Here is a 23700-nt window from a genome sequence, read left to right on the forward strand (position 1 = left end):
GTAAACTTTTTCCAATTTGAGTGACTTTACGTCCCATGATCACTAGTGGGATATTTGGAGCAGGAATCTGCTTCTTATTTCAGCCTTTATCCCTAGTCTGGGCATATTTGTTCTCAGAGGTATCTTTTCTGTGAGTTTTGGCATGTTTTGATCTTCCACACCTGCTTATGAACATAAGAGTTTCTGGGCTTTTCTCAGCAGCTTGGCACTAGAGATAGCACTTAACCTTTCTCTCATTTCCAGCATACATAGATCAGAAAAATTCTGAAATTACGTGCACCCTAAATATCAACTAAGGAGAAAAATGAAAAACATGACTTCTTAAGAAAAATGGAAGTCAGGTTGTCATTACATATGCCTACTTAATAAATAAGAAAACAGAGGATGACAGAGGGCTCCGCTGTCACATCAGGCCAGAGACCTAAGGAGGAATAATTAGCCAAAGGGGCTATGATGTTGCATGCTATTACTTAAGAGAGGAGGGTAGGAAGTCTCCTTTGATTCTGATGGAAAGGACAGCCAGCAAAATGAAGCATATTGGGAAGAGGCTGAACTGAAAATATGGAGTTGTAGCTTCTAATCTGAATTGTGTAACAGGCTAGGTAATATTGAGGGGATGACCACCCTCTATTTGTTTCAAGATTCTCATATGTAAAATGGGGTTTTGACTGGGTAAAGTTCACAGGGATAAGAGATGTGAATATAAAGACTGGAAATGTATACTTTGGTGGTACATGGGAAGAGCAAAGAGTGTGGTAAGAGATGAGAAAGCTATCTTAAAATAAAGTCCCAAGGGTCCTAAAAAGGTATAATATCTTACAGCACAAAAGCATTTTCTTTAGAATACATAAAATATTCTAGACTGGCATCTTGTACTCTAGGGCTAATAAAGACCCCAGGAATTGAAATTTAGTCCCAAGTTGTCATAGGCTTTTGGTGATCATGAACATGTTGTGACATTTGCTGTAGACTCAATTTTCCTATCTGTGAAACGAGGGTCTCAACTCGGTGATTCAGAAATTATTCTTTAAGAATCAACCATAAAGTGACAATAGACCCAAGAAGTCTGTATTTCATTTTCATTCAGACTACAGTTCACGCTGTCATGCACTAATGCCAGGAAATTAATATGTTTGTGACTCTCTGGGAGAAAGGACATGTATGCCCTAAACTTGGTACTTTTCCTAGACTCTGTCCTAGGTGTCTTGACTCTTAGCTGATTTTAATGTGTATCTTTTCTCTGTAATAAAGTGTGACTTTGAGTATAATAATTTTCAGTGAGCTTTATGAATCTTCCAAGTGAAGATTCCTGAGGGTGGCTTGAGGAATTATGGAACTTATAATGTTGTTATAATGTAGTCTTGTGTAGGATTGTGCTGTCTTGAACACTGCAACTAAAACTCTTGTAGAGCTTCACAGTTGTGCCTTAGAGGACTAACTTTATTTAGAATATAGCTTGGAGAATTCCATGCCTAATGACATTGTCAAAAACAATGGAGGTCTTGGTGGAGGACAATTAAGAGGAAACTGGTAGCTCCATAATCTGAGCAAAGTAGCACATCATCCAGAAGTTTAACAGAGAGAACTAAGAACAGAGACAGCTAAGAAGGACCCTCTGTGTTTCAGAATCCACAATGGGACACATGAAGTCTGTGCACAAGTGTTAGGCTGCCTCTACTCAGGGAGAATCATTGAAGATGTGGGAAAGATTTAAAAACATCCCCAACCAACAGGCAAACACTCATCAACACACAGCAGAGCTCCAAGGGCACAAGAGATTAAGCACAACCTCTCCCCAAACATTGAGTGAACAATAAGCTGCAGTAACTCATAGGGACCAAAATAAAATCACATGTATTCCTAGGACTCTGGAAGACTCTGTGCATGACAGTTTAACCCACCTAGGGATAATTGGTGAAGGAAAACAAGCTACTAGGCCCTGGTTAATATCCCACTTCAATAACCAATAGAATAACCAGGCAGAAGTCAAATAAGAAAATGGAGGGCGGGAATCCCTGGGTGGCTCAGCAGTTTAGCGCCGCCTTCAGCCCAGGGCCTGATCCTGGAGACCCAGGATCGAGTCCCGCATCAGGTTCCCTGTGTGGAGCCTGCTTCTTCCTCTGCCTGTGTCTCTGCCTCTCTCGTCTGTGTCTTTCATGAATAAATAAATAAAATCTTAAAAAAAAAAAAAAAAAAAAAAAAGAAAATGGAGGGCAGACCCGGTGGCTCAGTGGTTTAGCGCCACCTTCGGCCCAGGGCATGATCCTGGAGACCTGAGATTGAGTCCCACATTGGGCTTCCTGCCAATGGAGCCTGGTTCTCCCTCTGCCTGTGTCTCTTCCTCTCTCTCTCTCTCTCTCTCTCTCTCTCTCTCTGTGTGTGTGTGTGTGTGTGTCTCTCATGAATAAGTAAATAAAATCTTTTAAAAAATGGAAGATTTGTGATCAAATAAATCTATTAAACATCTGTAGAGAACTCCATCTAATGTAGTATAATGTAAAATCTTCTCAAGCACACAGAACATTTGAACATTCTCCAGAATAGACCAAATAGTAGGTCACAAAACCTTATTCAACTTAAAAGCATTAAAAACATGGTATGATTAAAATCATAGAAAGTATGTCCTCTGAACACAGTGAGGTGAAATTAGAAAACAGTAACAGAATGGAATTTGGTAAAATTCACAAATATCTGGAAAAGAAACAGTGCAATCCTAAATAAAAAATGACTTAAAGGGGATCCTTGGGTGGCGCAGCGGTTTGGCGCCTGCCTTTGGCCCAGGGCGCGATCCTGGAGACCCGGGATCGAATCTCACGTCGGGCTCCCGGTGCATGAAGCCTGCTTCTCCCTCTGCCTATGTCTCTGCCTCTCTCTCTCTCTCTCTCTCTCTCTCTCTCTCTCTCTGTGACTATCATAAATAAATAAAAATTTAAAAAAAAATGACTTAAAGAAAAAAGCCCAAGAAAAAATAGAAAATATCTTGAGATTAATGAGAAAGCAACACACCAGAACTTATGGGATGGAGTTAAAATAGTGCTCAGAGGGAAATGTATAGCCATAAATGTCTAAAATCTCAAATCAGTAATTTAACCTTTCACTTTAGGAAACCAGAAAAGAAGAGCAAAATTGCAAAATCCATACTTCCTAATTTCAAAACCTACTATAAAGCAATTTGTAATCAATTGAGTGTGGAATTGGCATGAGGGTAGGCATATAGATCAATGGAGTAGAATTGAGAATCCAGAATTAAGTGATACATTTATGGTTATTTAATTTTCAATAAGGAAACTGAAATAATTCAGTGGGGTTAGGATGGTCTTTGAAAATAATGGTGCTGGGACAAATGGGTAGCCACCTACAAAACAATGAGATTACATATCTTCCTTAGACCATGCACTAAAGTTAACTTAAAATGGATCATAGACCAAAATGCAATAACTAAAATTACAAAACTCTTAAAAAAAACACATAGTAGTAAATTTTTGTGACCTTGGATTAAGCTATAATTTATTAGATATTATCAAAAGCACAATGACCAAAATATAGGCAAAATGGACTACATCAATATTAAAACTTCTTTTCTGAAAGCAGTACTATTGAGAAAGTGAAAGGAAATTCACGTACGGGAGAAAATATTTGCAAATCATATATCATAAAGGATTTGTACTGAGAATATATTTAAAAAATCTTTTACAACTCAATAACAAAAAGATAAACAAATGAAATGTTGGGTGCTGTCGACTGAATGATTGTGTTCCCCTAAAAATTTGAATATTGAAAACTAACACCCAGTGTGATAGTATTTGGAGGTGAGGTCTTTGGAAAGTGATTGGATCATGAGAGGAGTGCCCTCATGAATGGAATTAGTGTCCTTATGAAAGAGACTCTAGGGCGCTCCTCGACCCTTCCATCATGTGAGGACACAGTGAAAAGATGGCTATCTACGAATGAGGAAATAGGTTCTCATCAGACACTGAATCTGCTGGCACCTTTATATGAGCTCTCTCCACCTCCAGAACTAAAAAATGAATGTTCATTGGATAAGCCACATGGTCTGTGGCATTCTTGTTACAGTAGCCTGAAACTACTAAGACAATGGCAGATGATTTGGACAGGCATTTCTCTATATTTACAAATGACTAATAAGCATAAGCAACAATGATTAACATCATTAATCACTAGAAAAATGCAAATAAAAACAACAGTGTAGTACTACTTCACATCTCCTAATTGTTGACAAAGATGTGGAGAAGCTGGAACCCTTACCCACTGCTAATAGAAATGTAAAATGTAAAATAGAAATGTAAAATGGTGCAGCCAGTCTGGAGAATAGTCCAGCAGTTTCTCAAAATGATAAATACAAAGATACCATGAGATCCAGCAATTCCATTCCTAGGTATATACTCAAGAGAAATGAAAATATATGTCCTGCATTATTCATAACAGACAAAAAGTGGAGATGGCCCAAATGGCTCAACACAACATGGTACAGTCATAAAATGGAATATTATTTGGCAATAAAGAAGCCAGTCAGAAAAGACTATCTATTATGATCCCATTTATAAAAAAGGTCCAACTAGGTAAATCTAGGGAAATAGACAATAGTTTGGTGGTTGCCAGAGGCTGACATCATTGATGGTAAAGAGTAACAGAGTGACTACTAACGTCAATCACTTTTTTTGTGGCAGTAAAAAAAACTACATTATAGGCTGGTAATGGTTGCATCATCTAGTGATTATACTAAAAAACTTTGAATTGTGTGAATGAATTTAATGAGTGAATTATATGATATGTTAATTATATTTTGATAATATTTTAAAGGTGCTCTCCAGGAGATAAGAAAAGGAATATATTTGAGTGAGGAGAAGATAAACAAAGAGAGGGTCAGTGCTGAATATATAGAGGGTAAAGTTTCCCCACATGTCCAAAGAGAAGTTTTAAGAGGTCATAGAAATACTTAAGGATTTGAAGGGCAACCATTCAGTTTTTTGCTCTATAGTGATGGGAATTTTCTTATATTTTCAGTAAAATTTTCATTTCTCACTAACATTTAAGTATTTTTTTTCTTTTTGACATATTAAATTTTTCAGTCTAGGTTTAAAGTCTGTATGGCACAAAAATATTATCTATCCATCCAGGAAAGACAAGCTGTAAGAAAAGAAAAGAGGATAGAAAACAAACAGGGCTGTCTGGCAATGAACCTAAGTATGCACAAGATACTGAAACACCATCAATCAAAAAACTGCAACAAATATAGATTATATTCATGAGCTGATTTGAATTTCAAAATGATCTCAAGTACTTTGTCTTCTTCACAAGAATGTAGAAAGGCACTATTGCCCCATTTTGATACAGAGGCATTTTAGGGTTCCAGAGACTCACCACAATCAGATGGCAAGCAGTGTCACAGAGATGGAACATAGATGTACATTGTTTGGCTGCCAATGCCTCCCTCTTTCTCAGACTCCGAATCAGACTTCTGAAATTATAGCTTGTGCATTACACTATCATTGCCTGAGCAGAGGGATATTTGGTATTTTATGCATCTTAGTTGTGCTTGGCTTCTTTTACTCATAGCGGGTGAGGAATTTACATATTATCTTGAATGAATGATCACAGGAGATTGGAAGTTGGATTTTCTTTTTAAAAATTGAGATATGGGGGCACCTGAGTGGCTCAGTCAGTTAAGCATCTGCCTTCAGCTAAGGTCATGATCTCAGGGTCCTGGGATCAAGCCTTGCATCAAGCTCCCTGCTCAGTGGGAGTCTGCTTCTTCTTTTCCCTCTGATTGACATTCCTCCCACTTGTGTGCTCTCTCTCTCTCTCTCTGTTAAATAAATAAATACATAAATACATAAATCTTTAAAAAGATAAAATAAAAATTGACAAATCATTAACACAGACTGTGTAAATTTAAGGTGCACAACATGTTGTTTTGATACATTTATATATTGCATTACGGTTACAACTGAAATGTTAGCTAGCACCTCTATCATGTCATATAATTATCATTTTTTGGTAGTAGGAAAAAATGAGATCTAGTCTCTTAGCAACTTGAAGCTTATAATACAGTACTGTCTAAAAAGACTATGCTGGCATTAGATCACCAGGACTTTTTATCTACTGCTTGCAAATTTGTACTTTTCTTTCTTTCTTTTTTTTTTAAAGATTTATTTATTTATTCATGAGAGACACACACAGAGAGAGAGAGAGAGAGAGAGAGGCAGAGACATAGGCAGAGGGAGAAGCAGATTTCTCTCAGGGAGCTCGATGCAGGACTTGATCCCACCTCAGGTGGGATCACCACCTGAGCCAAAAGCAGCTGCTCAACCGCTGAGCTCCCCAGGCATCCCAAGTTTGTACTTTTCAATGGCATCTTCTCAAATCCCCCTGAATGTTGGATTTGGTGGCCTGCAAAGATAATACTAGGTTTTTCCTAGAATCTTTGTGTTCTAAGAAATGCTTCCATTTGGAGAAATATTATCTTCTCTGTTTTCCCGAGACTTGTACTTTATCTGGTCCCAGTCATTCCTCATGAGATTGAAATCCTGCTATTTGATAATCTCACTAACTTTCTGAATTCAATTAAGAGTGAGGAAAGAAATACAGAGGTCCTCTGGGCTGACAGATAGTTGTAATAAAGAGGAAAGTCTTCTAAAATATACTTCAGAGAACAGCGTACGGTGTGGGCACTGCCATGATCACTTGGTTTTGAGACTTTAAAGGTAGTTTAGCGAACTCTAGACTATACTCTCTCTGCCCAGGTGGTGTGACCACAGAACACCTTGCTATTCTTGTCAGACAGGCAGTGGTGTGAATTGGGTCCCTTTATTGGGGGTAGTTGATTTATTTTTAGTGCATGATGTTTATTCTCCTTAGGGATTCAGATAAATGTGCTGAGAATTTTGAACTTTTTGTTTACAAAGAAAATGAGCAGCTCAGATGTAGGATTCTGTATGTACAACGAGGCCCAGGTGTCGGAAACACTTATGCAACCTATAAAACTCCCTGATGAGGTTTCTTTCCCCTGGCTTGGCGGGTAGTTCAGTTCGTGTTTACGCAAATGAGAAAACAAATCAGTGGTTAAGGGGAGTACTGCTGCGCTGACACATTAACTTCCACTTTATAACCAGGCGACGTCGATGAGTGCAGGTTACCCCAGTGGGGACGCTGCCAGGCATGGGAGGGTGTGATGTCCCCCTTCTGCTGAGATGGCAAAAATAGATCCATCATTGTCAACCCAAATCAATAAAAGGTGCAGTGGCTTGTGCATGTTGGTGGATGGAGTACACTACATGTATACAGATGTATATACATGTATACAGATGCAGATTTGTGCATAAGTAGAGAAGCTCCTGGCTTTACCCTAGCCATGTGCATTGGCTTCCTATGGCAGTTGTCACAAATAACACAATCTGCAGGGCTATAGCAACAGAAATGTATTTTCTCACAGTACAGGGGGCTAGAAGTCTGAAATCAAGGTGGCAGCTGAGTTGATCTTTCTGGAAACTCTGAGAAAGCAATCACTCCATGCCTCTCTCTGCTTCTTTTCTGGTGGTTTTTGGCTGTCCTTGGCATTCTTTGGCTTGTGGATCTCTGCCTTTATGTGACATACAGAACTTATGCTCTGTTCAAGTCCAATTCTGCCAGATTGCCCTGATACATATACAAAGTATAGGAATATATTGTACATACCATATACTTAACAAAAATTTATATCCACATATGCATTGGATGTTCATAATACATATTGCTATATGTACTCTGTACATGGATATATTTGATAATCAATAATCATTCTAATGTATAATATTAATACTATCATTTTATGGTAATGTGAATACTACTGTGTAATTTTTTTAAATATTTTTATTTATTTATTCATGAGAGACACAGAGAGAAAGAGAGACAGAGACACAGATAGAAGGAGAAGCAGGTTCCATGAAGGGAGCCTGATGTGGGACTCGATCCTGGAACTCCAGGATCATACCCTGGGCCGAAGGCAGCACTAAACCACTGAGCCACCCAGGCTGCCTTACTATGTAATTTATAAACAAACATGAAATACATTATATGTGTATATATAGTTATAAATACACTTTTTCTATATCATTTTTTCCTTTATGGACAGTCCCTTCCTTGATCAATCCAGTTGGATGAAACAGACAATAGCATTAAAAAAAATAATAAACTTTATAGTAGACTATAGAGCAAAACTGTAGAATTTCAGGCAACAGGGATCCCTGGGTGGCGCAGCGGTTTAGTGCCTGCCTTTGGCTCAGGGCACGATCCTGGAGACCCGGGATCGAATCCCACGTCAGGCTCCCGGTGCATGGAGCCTGCTTCTCCCTCTGCCTGTGTCTCTGCCTCTCTCTCTCTCTCTCTCTCTCTGTCTCTGTGTGACTATCATACATAAATAAAAATTAAAAAAAAAAAAAAGAATTTCAGACAACAGAACCAATATGCATTGAGAAACTGCTTTGGATCTTTACTACTTAACCCTCTAATCTACTGTATGAGATGATTAAATCATAATTACACCTATTTCAGAGATGAAATCTTGAGACTTAGAAGCCAGTAACTTTCTGAAGATACCTCACCCAGTTTATGTCAGAATGGAGCTGAATTCAAGGTTTTCTGATTAATCCACCTCCATCACTTACAAGCACTATGAGCTTGGCACATTTGTGCAACTGTAAATGCAGGTAATGATTACAGCAGCTCATTTGCAGAGAGTGGTAAGGGTCAAGGTCATGAAAAGAAGATAATGCATGCAAGATTCTGTCTCCTTGTTGGAGAGCATGACGCTTAGTGTGTATAACAGCATGTTAAATTAAGTGGTACCATCTCTTCCCTCTGGAGGAGTTCAGGAAAAGACAATGTCAAAGTATCACTTGAGGAAATTATTACCAATGCAAAAATCTCTACTTGAATTAATCTAATTGAACCCTCACACGTTTTTGATGTAGTTATTGATTTCATTGTATAGTAATTGAAAAAATAAAGATTTGGTTTTTTTGTTTGTTTGTTTGTTTTTAATTTCAGCAAGGATAAATAATCTTCTCTAAGATGCCTGGCTTCAAAGTTAGAATGTCCTTAAAAGCCTTTTTTTTTTTTTTTTTTTTTTGGACTACTTACCATTTATTTTCAACCATTTATTTTCATGTGTATGTCCTCGGTGGTGAAAAGATGTAGGGGTGCTTAGTAGTATTTTGGAGTACTCACTATTATTTAAATAAGACAATGATCCTACCAGTAAAAAAGAGACCAGTGTTCAGAAGACTGAAACATAAAATAATAATTATTTAAATAAATCCTTATTGAATTGACTTCCTTACACTCAACCGTCTGTATTTTCTTTCCTTTTGCAAATGCAGTCGGACTTTTAACATTCTGACAGTAGATCCAAGGAAAGCAGGAGGTATTGAAAACAGGAGAAAGTTCTTTTAAGGCCTCAGGGCAAGCTCTGAGTTCTCTAGATGGATTTGGTTTACATTCCTTGGTGAAACCTCTGTGCATATCAAAACCTTTTATAAGACTCCATCCACAGTCCTTTTAGATATGTGGTTTAGTGATGAATGTTTACTATCTCTATACTTCCTTGTATACATTTGTGACAGACAGATCCAGACCTCTGACCTCTAAAATAGTAAACACATCATCGCAGTTTTGAAAATCTTCAAGTTTTACTTGAGAAAAAAAAGTGTGAGTTTTTAATTAATACCTTCCAAGAATCTGCCTACCACAAGCATCTGGGATATTTTTTTTTCTGGTCTGGAATATAGATGCGTTTGTCACTTCTGCATCCAGTTGACTGTGTAAAACCTATCCATGCTGTAAAAGTTTACTCTGAGGTTACATCTCTCAGGAAGCCTGCCCAGATTACCTTTCCTCCCAGGCTGATCTTGACATATTTTATTTTTACAGAGAACACTGAGCTTATCTAAAAAAAAATAGAGCAAATTGATAGTAGCAATTTTATATTTAAAAATCTCTAATGCCAGTATAAAATCTGAATCAAGAAGGTGCTTAATTTTTTTGAAATAAATAACAGTTAATAAGTGGAGAGCAAACAATAGTTTACAGCCTGAAAGGAGCATTGTCACGAACCACATGAATTTTACCCTGGGGAAAGTTGTATAGCTGCCCTCAAACCATTGGGTAACATTCTTTTAGTAAGTAAGATACAAATTCTGCACCCTGGTATTTCTGGTTCTCTTCTAGGCACATGGTCAGATTTTAGTTCCTCCATGCATTTAAGTTCAGGAATGATCAGGTCACTCATCTAGGTCAATGCAATATGTGTATTTTTTTGTGAGCAGAAGAATTTAAGATCTGGGCTATGACTCTTCTGGGTCTTCTCTGTTTGATGGAGCGAGGTGATCTTCCAAATGGTGAGACTCTATTCAAGCCAGCATTTGGACTAAGTCAGAAATGGAGTAGTATCCCATCCCTGCCAACCCACGATGGCTTATGACCAAGAAGCAACTATTTTGTTGCTTTAAGCCACTGAAATTTGGGATCATTTGTTTAGGACGTCAAAACCTACTATTTTCTGAAGGGTACAGTACATACTTTTAAATAAAAATTACTTTTGAATGTAATTCAGTTTAAATTGATGATTATTCTTATTCATAATGGGTGCTAGAAGGTATTTGGGATCATTCTGCTTCTTGGTTATTTACCAAGATACATTTTCCTCCCTCACCAGTGAACAAACATATGTGGGAGGCTATCTTGAGGTGTGAGGACCATAAGAACACAAAAAGTCATTCCATCTCCTTGAGAATTTTTATAGTAAAAAATATATGTTATATAACAACAATAATTATATAATATAATAATTATATAATTATAATACATAATTATTATATATAATTTATTAATTATATATAATTATATTATGTATTATAATTATATATAATAATTAATAATTATTATAATAATATAATTATTTTATAGTAAGAAAAATTTTTTTCAGTGTTGGTTTTTTTATTTTCTTTTTTAAAGATTTTATTTATTTACTTATTTATTTGAGAGGGAGGAAGCAAGAGAGAGCACAAGTGGGGGCAGAGGGCAAGGGAGAAGCAGACCCCCCTCCGAGCAAGGAGCCCAGACTCAGGGCTCCATCCCAGGACCCGAGATCATGACCCAAGCCAGGGGCAGACACTCAACCAACTGGGCCACCCATGTGCCCCAATTCAGTGAATTTTCTCCTTGCTTTGTATATTCCAGACTTGAAACAAAGAACCGGCAACTGAGAAACTCCAATGGGCACAGATATAAAAGCCCCAAAAGAAGTCTGCTTTCTCTAGCAAAAGGACAAGGAGAATGGCAGTCCACCAAGACAGAGTCAAACACCACCAAAAAACTTTTGTTCTGCCCCACTCGCATGTGCAACTATTAAGTGAGGAACCTAGATTTCCATCCTTATTGGATGCTAACAAATGTTGCTGCATCTTATACTGTACTATTGAGAAGTTCTACTTGTTTTATGGTTTGGTATATTTCTTTTAGGGACTAGTGAGAGCCCAAAGACCACTAATCTACACGAAGAAGGAGCAACTGTAGTTGTTCATTATCATAGGTTCTCCTGAAAATAAATTGGGGGGGAGAGAGTGGTTAGATCAAGTTAGAAATGACCAGGTGTTGTACATTGTGTTTACTTGTGGATGACTAAACCTGTTTTGTTTTTTTTTAATTTTTGTTTTCATGCAAAACTTCCCAATGTCTAGGGAATAGAAATCCTGCTGAAATCATTAACATTGTCTAAGAGAAAAAAATCTCACTGACCAGGGGCTGAGGAAGCTGTAAAAGCTAATATCTGGGCAGTATTTAATGTTATCTTGAGCAAAAATACAAGTATTTTGTTGAAAGTGTTACTGGATTGCATTGTTGAGTTCTGAGTTTTCACCCAGTGGCCCACTAAAAACAATGTAATACACATTTGAGCCTACCTTTTCCAAACAATCAGTTTTTCCCTGATTTTTGCTCCTCCTAAGGGAGGGGCACAAAGGAAGGATCCCGTAAGGCTAGGTGAAATGGAGATCAGTTAAAATTTTGAACAAAATCATACAATGTTTTACACATACCAATTTAGCAGCAAAAATGCCATTTGAGTTCAGAGCCCCCAGTCCCTAGCACAGTGTTTATTTTCCTGCATACACACTGACAAGTAACCTATCGGATAATTGACAAGCTTAGAAGACAGCAACCACTGCAAAGCTGAGAGTATCGCATTGCCTGTTCTGCATTGAGATTTCTTATTTATTTCCCACTTCACTATGTAGAAATTGAATTTCAACAAAAGATCATTATTATCCTTGAACAAATAATATGATGTCAAACATTATGTAGCCTTAAGTTTATGTTCATACATTTCATAGATGTTTGCCATTCTCCTTCCCAGGTACACCCAGGAGAAGCATTTACTTTAAAATTTCCCTGATTCCCATAGTAATGAATTCACACTAGTTTACTCAAACTGGGTATTATACTCAATCTCACTTTCCGTCACTTAAACCTGTTCCCTCAGTGGAAACAGAATAACTTTCAGGATGTCTTAGCCATTCCCATTTCTCACCCATGCCAACAATGTACTATTTACATAAGCCTGCTATTGACTTCGAACTTAGCCTTCTTTATCCAGTTTGGACATGACAAAATTCTTAAGAGAAAACTGAGAGATGTTTTCCCAGCCTTTGGATCATTATTCTTTTTCTCTGTGGGAGACTTGCCAAATCTTAGCTCTAGGTCTGGGCCTAAATATCTGAAGGCATTTTCGGTCTCATCCCTCTGTGATCTCTCTCCTGGATTTACCCCCGCTTTCTAAATGTGACTTAAAAGTTAAAAAAAAAAAAAAAAAAAAAAAAAGTAAAGAGGAAAAAAAGAGAAATAAATATTATACATTCCACTCATCCTTGTTTTTCAGGCTCTTAAATATGCACAATTTATAATCGGGTCTTCTTTCCTCTTGTCTCTTGGCCAAGATTTGAAATACCTTTGAAATGCATCCCTTTTTAAAAATTCCTATTATGAACCAGTCTTTCTACTTACCTGAACTGTTATTCTTAGAGCTGTTTGTTGAACTCTTTCAATGTATAAAATTTAAACCATCATTGTAGGTATAGCTTTGCTAGGGTCAAACAGGAAAGGAAACTTTGATGTGGAAACATGGAGTCAGCCTTAGGCAAGAATATAAAGATAATGAAGGTTCTTTAGTACCCGAGCTGAAGTTGTTGACCTATTGCTTCCTGGAGTTCCTTCTTCCTTTTCATTTACACACCTTTTCTTTACCTTCTGACTATGGGTTGGGGGGCGACATGCCCTAGTGGTTAAGGGCATAATCTCTGAACCCAGGCAATCTGGGTTTACATTTCTTACTCAGCCAGGTGATTGATTTTGATTAAGTGATGTAGCCTTTCCAATCGTCAGTTTTTATTTCTGTATAAAAGGTAACATATCAATACTTATACCATGTGGTTATCATCACTATTAAATAAAGCAAGGAATATAAATTGTGCAATGTATTGCCCAGCACATAAGAATTTCTTGCTGTCTGTTAGTTGTCATTAAGAGCAACTTTGCTTTGGAAACTGAGTTTTTCTTTTTCTCTTTGCTATATAATAACATTTTTGGATGTTCTATGCCATTTTAAAAAAATTTTTTCCAATGATTTTATTTTACCATTATGCTAGGAACCACAGTAAATGTTATGAGCTCTATATCATGTTAGGTTCTCAAAATCTTGGTAAGGGAATAGACAGATTGCTTCTACAGATGTAGAATCTGTACTTAGAGAGGTCAGGTCACTTACAAAAGATTTAAATGGCATGGCTATGATTTGATTCTACATCTATTTCATTTTTACATCTTCACACTCTCTCTACACCATACCTCTTAAAAAATATCAGCACAGTGGTGACAGTATTTTAATGAGGAACTTCCTTTCCCCACATTTATTGTTTCCATGTGCAGGGAAACTCATTAGTGTGAATTTCCTGTCTCCTCTCCACTTTCCACACCCTTTCCCCATTATTGATGGCTTATGGAAAAAACAGAGAGCAGTTTTGGCTCAGTCCTTTTTTCTTCCATTCTTTTAGGAACCCACCCAGTGACAGAGAAGGTGTGGTCTGGTGTGCCCAAGGCCCTGCAATAAGTTGTAAAGACCTCACTCTGGAATAAGAATCACTGTGATTGATCGATCTGGTAGGTCTACCTGGTTCTATTGGGTGCTATTCTTACACAATTTGCCATATTCACCTAAATAGTTTTTAATAGTAACAGAGAAAAGTTTTTCATTTTCCTTGACCTTATTTATAACTCTCATTTCAGTTGGATTCAAATTTAGATGAGAAAATGTTTATTTTATTGGGTCTTCTCCTAGGTCATTGTCAAGACTGGCTTTTTAAAATGATGCCCAAGCACAGACATGTTTCATTGCCCATATGGAAGATCAAATAATTATGGGAAAAGATTTTGGAAGAAGCCAGAGTCCTAGGCACCTTGTTAATGTATGTTTGAGCCTTAGTTTTCCCTAGATTTCAGTGCCAGATTTTTCAAGGTAGAGCTAGGTTCACAAATATCTCCTGTATCTGAGATTATTAGCTATTAATTCGGGGACAATTAACCCCATGCTCTTCTGATTATTTTCCAAGAGAATGGCTTGCCAAATTTGGGAGCCTGGAGGATGATTTTAGAATCAACTAAGAACTATGCATCTTTCTTATCCCAAGTGAAGATTAAAAAGTGAAAGCAAAATTTTGCTTTTAGTTTATGTATCTTTTATTTTCTCATTCACTCATTTATTTATTTATCCTTTCAGTGTTTGTTAAACTCTCATTCCTTGACTAGGGCTTCCCTAACACTGGAGATATAATGCTGAGCAAGCATAAAGGGCTCTTAAGTTCAGGGAACCCAAGCGAGAAGCCCATTATAGTACCAGATATCTGTATTCATTTATGTTACTTTATTTTGAGTGATAAAATCTGACCATGACTGGTTAAAGAAAAAAACGGGAAAATATTTGGAAGCATATTGAAATATCTAGTGGAAGATGAGTAGGGAGTCAAAAACTTGTAGAGAAAAATAACCAAGGAGATTCTAGGACTTGAAAGAGCTGAAGCACTTGGGTCTTGAATTGGAAGGCTACTATTAACGTGACTCAGCCTGTTCACTCTCCCTCCCTGCTTTCTGTTGGTATCTGAGTGAATCAGACTGGACTGAATGTTTACCCTTCATTCATTAGGTATGGCCATGAATGGGTAGTCAAGTTTAAGAGGTAATGTGACCACTGGTATGTGATGACTACTTCCAGAGAAAGCAGAATTATTTTGAAATGAGCAGTGTCTCCAAGAAGGCTCTGCTCTATGAAATGGATGAAATTCCTGTTTCTATAAATCAAAGTGATAGAATATCATATATTTCTATAGTGCAGTCTAAAAATAAATGGATTTCTTGACTCTTATTACATCTACGTTCTCTTTTTCTCTCCTATGTTCAAAGATGTTGCTCCCCAAAGTCATCCAACAATGCCATATGAAACTCTCAGACCTCCACAGGGAAAGTAGGCAATATACTTTTTACTTTGGCATCAGGTGCTCACATCCTCATTTCTCACCAGGCAATGAGAAGAGGAGCTTTGTGGATGTTGGGTGGAATATTTCAGCATACTTCCTGGCTCAAAGAACCTTCCTAAAGAGTGTTTGCTGAATGATAGAAACTCTATGAGGCCTAACTAAGATGAAAAACTTACAGACTTAAATGTCTCCCCAAAATTCATATGGCAAAGCCCTAAACATCCAATACCTTATAATGTGATTATATTTGGAGATAAGGTCTTTAAAAGGGTGATTAATTTAAAATGAGGGTCTTGGGATGGGGCATTAATCCAATCCACTGGAAATTTGGATGAAGAGATTTGGGCACACAGTGAATCACCAGGCATGTGTGCACATAAAGGAAAGGTCATGTGAGGATACAGTGAGAAAGCAGCTATCTACAAGCCAAGGACAGAGGTCTCAAGAGAAACCAAACCAAATGACATCTTGATTTTAAGCTTCTGGCCTCCAGGACTGTGAGAAAATACATTCATGCTGTTTAATCCATATAGTCTGTGGTATTTTGTTATGGCAGCCCTAGAAAACTAATACACCAATTATTCTGGTTTTCCTGGGAAAGAGAGTTTTCCAGGGATGTAGGACTTTCAGAGTAAAATTGGAAAATCTTGGATACATTGGGGCAAGTTGATCACCTATAGTTTAAGCCAACAACCGTGTGTAGCAATCCTGTTGAAAACATCCTGCCTGGGTGGCTTAGTAGGCCGGATGCTGGACTCTTGATTTTGTCTTGGGTCATAATCTCAGGGTCATGGGAATAGGCTCACATGGAACTCCATGCTCACTGGGGAATCTGCTTGGGATCCTCTCTCTCCCTCTCCCTCTGCCTCTCCACCCACATGTGCACATGTGCATATACTCTCCCTCTCTTTCAAATAAATAAATCTTTAAAAATATTCAGAGGAATAAAGGAAGTATTGAGTGTCAAGGACCCAACATAGTACCTGCCACATTGTTGTAATTCAAATGATAGGATTAATAGTAAAAATAAAATTAATGTATGTTTTCAAACATTATTTATCATATAGTGTGTTAAAAGAAGTAAACATCATCTCAACTTATTCTGACAAGCACCACAATTATTACCATTTTGCAGATGAGAAAATTGTCTTAATCTCATAGAGATTAATCATAGAAAGAGTAAATAAATCTTCCAATGTCATACAATTTACAAGTAATAGCACTGAGATAGTAACTGAATTTGGTCTGACCCAGAGCTTGTGTTCCTTCCTCAAGATGCCCTCTGCATCCTTAACTCCCATTGTTTCGGTTGATTTCTCTTGTGATATCCCTTTCATTCCTGACTAAATCGTTCCACATTTCCCTGGCTTGAGTACTGAGTTCATGATTTTCTAGTTTCCAATTTGGCTGCCCCCAGGGAGTACTTTGTACTCAATCACTGAGTTCCATTGCTTATTAATTGACTCAATTATTCTACCAACCTTTAATATGTGACATTTTTGCATTATGGATTCAAGTTATAAATACAAATAACCCAACTCTTGTCCTCTTAGTTATAGAGGGATCTTTATGTAGAGTCAGGGAATTTTATTCAGCAATACAACCTCAGTTCTATTTTAATAGTCTGTATATTGAAATAATACTTATCAGAGAAAAGATGCTATTTTTTCTCCAAGAATTAGACCCCAGTCTCTAGACTCAAGGCTGAGATGGGCTGTTTCATAGGACCTATGGTGTGGGTCTAGCTACCCAGCTCGCTTTTCTCTATGTTCTCAAATGTAACTTTTAAAAGAGTGAATACAGCCGGAAGTAAAGAATTCACACTAAATGTTGTGGGGTTTTGTCTTTTTTTTTTTTTTTTGCTTTCTTTAGAAAACAAAACAAACACTGCTTATCCAACCCATCAATAAGCAACCACCACAGTCTCTGAATCATCAGTAATGAAATGGACACAGGCTCAGTGTTCTATCAGATGACTATAAAGAGTGGAACATAAGAAACGTGATCAGGAAAAATGTTTACTGACCGGAAAGTCATCATGCTGCCTGGAGCTTTGTCTTCAAGTTCATTTTCACTAAGAGCTAAAGCTGTGGATTCTTCATTCCAGTTCTGTTACCATCCTTGGCTAGAAAGAAGTTCTTACACCTTGAATTCTTCATAGGCTAAATGGGACCATGGTGACAAAGACCCACTGGAAAACATTGTTTTCAGCAAGTAAGATGGTAGAAATCATAGCATGATATTTGGAGACCTCTAATGTTGCTAAAGATAAACTTTCATAGCAAGTAAAACCTTGTTTCACAGTCCCAGTGAAACATTTTTTCTAGCTCTTTCTTTCTAAATGCTCCTCAAAAATACACAATTCAGCATATTTTTGAAAACCTAATGATCTTTCCAAGAGGTATTTATTGTGGTGGTTTGGAGTGGCATGAGGTAGACTTCCCTCCATCTGACCTCCACCTCTCTGGATGTGACTTACTCTTCCTAGGTTATGGAGTACAACTGACATTTGCTCCTTGAATTGGACCCTGTTCTCTTTGGCCACTGTCATGCCCAGATCTGACCACCAGAGCTACACTTCCCAGAGAGTGGTCATTAGGACAGTTTTCCATTCATCTGTAGGACTCTGCTCAGTATAAAGAACAAACTGACTTTGGAGTCACTTTCAGGAAAATGCATGCCAACAGTAAGGGCTGCTTTTTTCATTTTGCAGAGCTCTGAGAGGGGCAGGTCATTGCAGTAAGCCAGTTATGTTTCTGATCAACAAAGGGATTGTTTTATGTTCAGCAAGAAGATTTTGATTGTCACAAGCTGGTGCAAGATATAGTTGTACTTGAAGAAGTGTGGAAAACATTCCTCTCAGACAAGGCTGTGGGCTATGGATGGAGAGTGAAACACAAGCATTGGAGGCCTTAGAGTCTGCTACTGAGGATCAGCCTTCTCCACCAAGTATGGTGATGCCCTTGGCAGCAGCAATGCTGGAACTCTTGCGGATGGGTAAGAGCCTACATCAGCCTGATTGGAATCAATGGAGGGTGAGAGAGAGAACAGAGAGAGGGTGTACCTCAGAAAACAGATATTCTTAACATTGACCATTATGAGCACCACAGGGGAAAGATAACTTGGGCCCAAGGAAATGGCATGTGGGAAACTGGTTGGAAGCAAAGGGTGTTTCCTCAAAGCGAGAGAAGTGCCACTGCCAGCAGCACCAGTGAACTTCAGTCTTATCATAAACTTGACCTCACAGAATTGGATCAGGTCACCTCTCTCATGATTTCTGCATGGTCCAGGTAGTTTGTCCAGTAGCTTTAATGACACTATATTTTTTTTGAGATTTTTCCCTCCATCTCAGCCATTTTTTGCTTTGCTCTGTTCTTGTTTGTGGGTGATGCTGGAATCGACTGGAATGGAAAATATTCTGGAGAATCTGACAGTGTGTATTTAGGGCTTTGTGGTTTGTCAAGGCCTTTCACATAACCTCACAAGTTCACTGAAATTAGGGATTCTGGAGAACATGGCACGCAACCTCATCTCCGGATAGGAAATACCTGTCGAGCTCAATGGAATACTCAAACAAAAAGAGCATCCATATGTCCGAGTTCTAAAGAGGTAAACTGAGTCTTAAAGAACTCAGGGAAATGGCTTATTAGTGCCAGGGCTGATAAAACAGCAATAGATCTGAAATTCAGCTTTCCTGATAACTGGAGCAGTTTTCTGCTCTTTCCTTTTTTATCCTGGTATATGTATTTATTATTATTATTATTATTATTATTATTATTATTATTATTATTATTACATTAGTTGTGCATGAGACAGCTCTATTGCTCCAAAGCAATGTGAACAGAGTTTTAGACGCTGACATCATTGTAGAGCTCAGATGTGTTCATTGCTATAAGCGGAAAGCTTCCAGCAGGCTATGGTTTAATGAGGCAATCTCAAAGCAGCTTAAACCATTGTTTGCCTTTCGCCTTTGTTTGCAAATTCAGCACAACTTCGTGAAATCTGCCAGAAAATGACAAGAGTCTAGCAAAATTGCTCATAACTCGAGGGACTGGGTGAAAGTAAACTGTCATCGCCTCTTTCCGTGGCAATTTGAGATGGTCGATGAGACAGGCCCCTGCACACAGGTTTCAAGGTCAGAACAACAGCAGCCCAGAGTGGACATTTTCCTCCAGCAATTTCACCTCTGAAACCCAGGACCCTGGATTCCACTGCAGTATTGAAAAATCCAGGTTGCCCCCCAAATTGGCTCTAAAACTCATTTCATGGAAATAGTCCTCAAAAATAGGATCTCAATGGCAGTAAAGATTATCACTGGATTTCCAAAGAAAATAAAAACATCCACATACAAGTACAATTATATGATGTTTGTCTTTTTTTCTTCTGAAAAACAAAGCAAATGAACAAACAGAAAAAGAGGAATGGACATATAAATACAGGGATCTAACTGGAGGTTGCCAGAGGGGAGAGAAGTAGAGGAAAGAATAAAACAGATAAAGGGGATAAAGAGATATCAACTGCCAGTTATAAAATAAATAAATCATGGAGATGAAAAGTACAGCTTGGGGGATACGGTCAATAACATTATAATAATGTTGTATGGTGGCAGATGGTGACCACACTTTTTGTGGTAAGCAGTGAGTAATGTATAGAACTGTTGAATCATATATGTACATCTGAAACTAACATCACATCATATGTCAGCTATACTTCAATAATAAAAATTTAAAAAATAAAATAAAACACCAGTTCTATTTTTTTAGATTTTATTTATTCATGAGAGAGAGAGAGAGAGGCAGAGGGAGAAGCAGGCTCTATGCAGGGAGCCCGACATGGGACTCGATCCTGGGTCTCCAGGATCAGGCTCTGGGCTGAAGGCAGTGCTAAACCGCTGAGCCACCTGGGTTGCCCACACCAATTCTATTTTTATTAGACACATAGCAGGTTACAATAGGAAGGAAAGAGGAAGAGAAGAAGAAAGAGAAAGAAGAGGAAAAGAAGGCAGCAACAAAGAACGTCCTGGAAAATAAATAACTCTGCCATAAAGATGTGAAGAGGGCCCAAGACCTGGTATCTACACAATATGGAGATTTTGCCTTTCACGCCCCAGTGAGATGAGAGCCAGATTCACTAACAGGCTAGAGGACCCAGACTTTCTACACCTGCCTTCCTTTCTTCCCACCCCTAAGGAGAACTTAACCTTATAGACCTCCACCACCAGGGAAAGCACTCAGCCTGCTTGCTGTGCTCTGTGTTCTGGAAGGATAGCTGGGAAGACAGTGTGCAGAGGTGGGAGGAGAGGGGAACTCAGGCCATTGTAGGTGGAGCTCTTCCTCTTTCCTGCTCATTGTTGCTTAGTTGTAGATCATCTGAATAGTGGGGGACATGGAAAGAGAATTATAAAAGAAGCCAGACATATTACTGATTACATACATTTGGGAGGAAGATACAATGACAAATGTACGGATGGGGTTGTTGTTGGAGCTGACAGCAAGCACAGGATACAGGAGAATTTAGATTTTGAGAATTCTTGCCTGAGAGTCATGTGCATGACTGGAATACCCTCATTCATCATTTTGGATACTTAACTTTTTTTTTTTTTTTAATATGACTCTGTAGAGAAACTGTCATAAGCCCTGACATTCACCAGGTTTTATTTGTTTCTCTATTATAAACCCAGTAGAAATAGTTTTTGCCCAATTCCTCATTCTCTTTGCAGTACAATGAGTAGTTAGACTAGGAGAGAGTACACAGATGGTCTGGACTGCCAGCTCTGGTTCAGTAAGCTGTGCCTGACGCATCAGGGTAGGTAGAACAAGATCAAGATTATGGTCACAGGCTTTTCCCAGTCAGCCCAAATTTAAAGATTTTTTTCCCACTCCTAAAACAACAACAACAACAACAATAATAATAATAATACTGTCTTGGGAGAGGCATCCTCAGCAGGTTACTGCCACATTGTAAGAGGATCCTGAGATAGAAGACATTGGTTTCCAAGGCTGGGAATCCTCCAAACTTCAAGTTCATAGCTTGAGATCAGAGAACATCTAATTACCCCTTTCTGGTACTGGTCCCAAGGGGGGCTTCTGGGAAACAAGAGGGTATAGGAATGAGTCAAGTGGGCTTTTGACCAATTTAAGTCTACAGTCCTTACCCACTCCTGAGTCAAATGCCTGCTGAAATTTGATAAAAGCTATGGAAATTCTCCCCAGAAACTGGATTAATGCATAAATTTGAGGAAACCTTTAGTGGATTTCAGATCTGTATGATCTTATTTAATTAAGTCAAGGGGTTAGAAACCAAAAACTAAGATCCAGGACACAAACAATTTGGAGATATTTTGGAAATGTCAGTTTCCAATTGGTCACTCATTATCTCTCAATATTTTCTCAGAAGAAATAACAGTAAGACTCTAAAACCAGGTGGACCCTGGGATATTTAAACATAGGCCAGAAGAAAGAGGTATATTGTATGGAACCAGAAAAGATCCCAAATAGGCAGAGGAATGTTGAAAAAGAAAACCAAAGCTGGTGACATTGCAATGCTGGACTTCAAGCTATATTACAAAGCTGTAATCATAAAGACAGTATGGTACTGGCATAAAAACAGACACATAGATAATGGAACAGAATAGAGAACCCAATAATGTACCCTCAACTCTATGGTCAACTAATTTTCAATAAAGCAGGAAAGCATATCCAATGGAAAAAGGATAGTCTCTTTGATAAATGTTGTTAGGAAAATTGGACAACCACATGCAGAAACTGGACAGTTCTTTTGCACTATACACAAAGATAAACTCAAAATGGATGAAAGATCTAAATGTGAGACAGGACAATCCTGGAGGAGGATATAGGCAGCAACCTCTTGGACCTCAGCCACAGCAACTTTTTGCTAGACATGTCTCCAAAGGCAAAGCAAACAAAAGTAAAAATGAACTATTGGGACTTCATTAAAATTAAGTTTCTGCACAGCAAAAAAAAAAAAAAAAAAAAAAAAAAAAACTGTCAACAAAACTAAAAGGCAACCTACAGAATGGGAGAAGATATTTGCAAATGACACATCAGATAAAGGGTTAGTATCCAAGATCTATAAAGAACTAAATCAAACTCACCACCCAAAAAACAAAGAATCCAGTAAGAAATGGCCATACAACTGGCCAAGAGACACATGAAAAAATACTCCATATCATTTGGCATCAGGGAAATACAAATCAAAACCACAATGAGACTGGCTAGAATGGCTAAAGTGAACAAGACAGAAAACAACAAATGTTGGCAGGTATGTGGAAAAAGGGGAGCCCTCTTACACTTTTGTAAGGAATGCAAGCTGGTACAGCCACTCTGGAAAACAGTATGGAGGTTCCTCAAGAAGTTAAAATTAGAGCCTACCCTACAATATAGCAACTGCACTAATAGGTATTTACCCTAAAGATACAAATGTAGTGACCTGAAGGGACACCTGCACCCCAATGTTCATGGCAGCCAATGTCCACAATAGCCAAACTATGGAAAGAGCTGAGATGTCCATTGACAGATGAACGAATAGAGAAGATGTGGTGTGTATGTATACAATGGAACACTACTCAGCCATCAGAAAGGATGAATACTTATCATTTACATTGTTGTGAATGGAACTGGAGGGTATTATGCTGAGCAAAATAAGTCAATCAGAGAAAGACAATTATCATATGGTTTTACTCATATGTGGAACATAAGAAACAGTGCGGAGAATCAAAGGGTAAGGGAAAGAAAACTGAATGGAAAGTCATCAGAGAGAGAATAAAACCATAAGAGACTCTTAACCATAGGAAAGAAACTGAGGGTTGCTGGCGGGGAGGTTGGTGTGGGATGGGGTAACTGGGTGATGGGCATTAAGGAGGGCATGTGATGGGATGAGCACTGGGTGTTATATACAACTAATGAATTAGTGAACATTACATCTGAAACTAAGGATGTACCATATGTTGGCTAATTGAATTTAAATTTAAAAAAATTTTGGGCAGCCCCAGTGGCTCAGCGGTTTAGCGCTGCCTTTAGCCCAGGGCGTGGTCCTGGAGACCTGCGATCGAGTCCCATGTCGGGCTCCCTGCATGGAGCCTGCTTCTCCCTCTGACTGTGTC

General features: G+C 38.2%; 1 long non-coding RNA gene across 1 annotated transcript in view; it reads right to left on the reverse strand.

The window, feature by feature from the left end:
• The window catches only part of LOC144290927 (uncharacterized), a 182526-nt gene that overhangs the window by 149483 nt on the left and 9343 nt on the right, over positions 1–23700 (reverse strand). The window lies entirely within an intron of this gene.

This window comes from Canis aureus, chromosome 2 (assembly GCF_053574225.1).
Source record: "Canis aureus isolate CA01 chromosome 2, VMU_Caureus_v.1.0, whole genome shotgun sequence".
Lineage (NCBI taxonomy): Eukaryota > Metazoa > Chordata > Mammalia > Carnivora > Canidae > Canis > Canis aureus.